The 3077-nt window shown below is 38.6% G+C and overlaps 1 non-coding gene across 1 annotated transcript; it reads left to right on the top strand.

The window, feature by feature from the left end:
• Window positions 1-747: 747 nt before the first annotated feature.
• On the top strand, window positions 748-854 carry LOC114916580 (small nucleolar RNA R71). The gene has a single exon (XR_003805137.1). It is a non-coding gene; the product is annotated as a small nucleolar RNA R71 (small nucleolar RNA).
• Window positions 855-3077: the final 2223 nt, after the last annotated feature.

Raw genomic sequence — 3077 nt, forward strand, 5'->3', positions numbered from 1 at the left:
ACTTCAATACGGCCGTATTGAGTTCAGTGCGGCCGTATTGTAGTTCAAAATGTTCAATACGACCGTACTGAACTTTTGGGAGGCCGTATTGGGCTTTATTCCCTCCACTTCCTTATTTTGAGCTATTATAAGACCTCTAGACCTACAGAGAATCCTCCTAGGGCCTTCCATGAGTCCTTCTGGCTGACTTTCCTTCAGTCTTCAAGAGTCTTCAAGCTTTATTTCCGACCCGGACAATTTTAGGGGTCTACATCTGGGAATTTGCATGATGGCATCTAGTAGAGGTATGTTCACCTCTACTTTCCTAAAGGTCTCCAATATTTCCTTATCCACCACTTCCATCTTTTTACTTGGAATCAATTTAGGATGAAATGGAAGAGGGATAGGAGGCTGCTGCAAATCAGAATTGGTGCTGGAAGAAGGTCCACCTACATGAAAATTTCGGGCACCAATTGGTTCATCTTTTTGTTCAGGTGTAGATGCTAGAACTGGTACTGGCATAGGTGCAGATGGAGGTGGAGGTACTGCAATGGGTATGTCAATCTGTTTCCCTGAACTCCTCTGACGACAATTGCATTGTCATTTCTGGTACTAAATTGTTGAGAGTTGGAGGCCATTTTTTCTATCAAGTGCCTGACTTCAGCTAGGGTCATGTCACCAAGTGCTCCACCACTTACAGCATCTATCATACTCCTCTCCATGTTATTCAACCCCTCATAGAAATATTGCAGCAATAACTGCTCAGAAATCTGGTGGTGAGGACAGCTTGCACACAACTTCTTAAATCTCTCCCAGTACTCATATAAGCTCTCTCCACCAAGTTGCCTGATTCCTGATATATATTTTCTGATGGTAGTGGTTCTGGAGGTAGGGAAGAATTTCTCTAGAAATATTCTTTTCAGATCATCCCAGCTAGTGATGGACCTGGGAGCCAAATAATACAGCCAATCTTTAGCAACTCCCTCCAATGAGTGTGGAAATGCCTTCAGGTAAATGTGATCCTCTTGAAAATCAGGAGGCTTCATGGTAGAACAAACAATATGGAACTCCTTCAGATGTTTATGTGGATCCTCACCTGCATGACCATGAAACTTGGGCAACAAATGGGTTAGTCCAGCTTTAAGCACAAAAGGAACATCTTCTTCAGGATATTGAATGCACAAACTCTCATAAGTAAAATCAGGTGCAACCATCTCCCTAAGAGTCCTCTCACAAGGTCCATTATAAGGTTGTTCACCCATGTTTTCTGGTTGACTTGAATCAAGCTCAAATGCAACAGTTACACTAAGACTATCACTATGGCTATCACTATGACTATCGCTATGACTATCACTATGACTATGACTAACACTATCACTATCTAAAGATGGAATGATATGCTCTCTAATTAGTCTATGAAATGTCCTATCAATCTCAGGATCAAATGGATGCAAAAAACTTGGGTTGCTACTAGTCATGCACTACATGCAACACATGCATCAGGACACGTGAACAGTAGGGGTAAAATGGGAATTTCCATGAAAACTCAGAAAACATCAAATCTAATGCACCAATATCATCCTAAAATCATTATAAACTACCACAAAAAATTTGAGAAAAAAATTCAAAGCCTAGCTATATGAACTACATAAGAAAAGTTTGGAAAAATAGTGAAATAAAACTTCAAAAATAGAAAAAAAAATAGTAAACGACCTTTTTTTGACAATCTAGATGGGGCCACACAGAAACACTGTGTGGGTTTGATATATCTTTTTTTTTATACACAAAATGAAAAAAAAAGTTTGCCTAATTCCGATAACCAGAGCCAAAGTTATGGCCCCTTGAAGTTTTGCTGAAAACAATTTTCAAAAATTTTGGTATCTCCTAATCTTGACCAAACTATGTGTCCTAGCTATTTTTTTTACACAAAATATAGGTTGAAAGAAGTTACCACACAAAATTTGAGGCAAAAATAACAAGTCTAGCTATCAAAACCAAAAATCACAATTAATTGGAAAATTCAACTACTATTCAGCATTATTCACGCGCACGAAAATTGCACCAGATTTTGCACCACATTTGGAACACTTCCACACCATTTTCCCACATTTTTGGCACTCGAACAGAGGAGTAGTAGATAGCCAAAACAGAGTATGCCTACACCGAAACAGAGCATGCACCAAACACACACCAAAATGCACCAAAACAGAGCAAAAAATGCACCAGAAAATGCACCAGAAAACGCACCAAAACGCACCAGAAATTTTGATGTCTACACTTATGGACCTTGCAAGAATTGAAACTCAACACAACACAACAATGATTTAGCACACCAAATGGAATCAATATAATTGGTCAATGAGCTATGGAATGCAATAAAGATCAGTTATCACAAACACATGACAACAAATGCACCAAAAAACCAAATTCGAGTTACTGTTCCATTGGTTTACTGTTCATTGGTTCTCTCTACTTGCATCAGACTTAACAACATGAATTCTTCAACTGAAACACTTGCTTGCTAGACCTGTAGGGAGTAATAACAAACACAATTACACAACATAACATGCAGTATCACACAAAAATGCAAGCATCACTAATACACTGAAACTGATATACTCAAAATACACAAAACTTAACAAAGACTCTAAAACATAAAACACACAAATCCAAATTTGGTCCCCGGCAACGGCGCCAAATTTGATCGAAGCTGTATCCGGTCAAATAAAAACAATTAAATGCAGTACTAGGAAGTGACTCCTAGGTCGTCTCCCAAGGACCATTTTTTCTCTGTCAAAGGCTTAAACACGAAGGGGGGTTTGGTTCAGATTTCTTCTTTGTTTATAAAACAATAAAAAGCAGATAACACAGCAAGTAAAATAGATTGGCTCCTTGTTCGGATTGTAACTCTCTTATCCTTGGTTCACAATGAGATTACTCTATTAACCACTTAATCCTTGTTCCATCCGAGTTAACCAACTATGCGAAGATTAACTCAAGATTTCCCTACACGAATTAAGCAAACGCATACAACATCAACCTCTTCACAGATTAAGCAACTGTGGCATTGAGCACAACCCATTAAGCATGGACACGTT

Source organism: Cajanus cajan, chromosome 4 (genome assembly GCF_000230855.2).
Source record: "Cajanus cajan strain Asha chromosome 4, NIPB_CcT2T_4, whole genome shotgun sequence".
NCBI classification, from domain to species: Eukaryota; Viridiplantae; Streptophyta; class Magnoliopsida; order Fabales; family Fabaceae; genus Cajanus; species Cajanus cajan.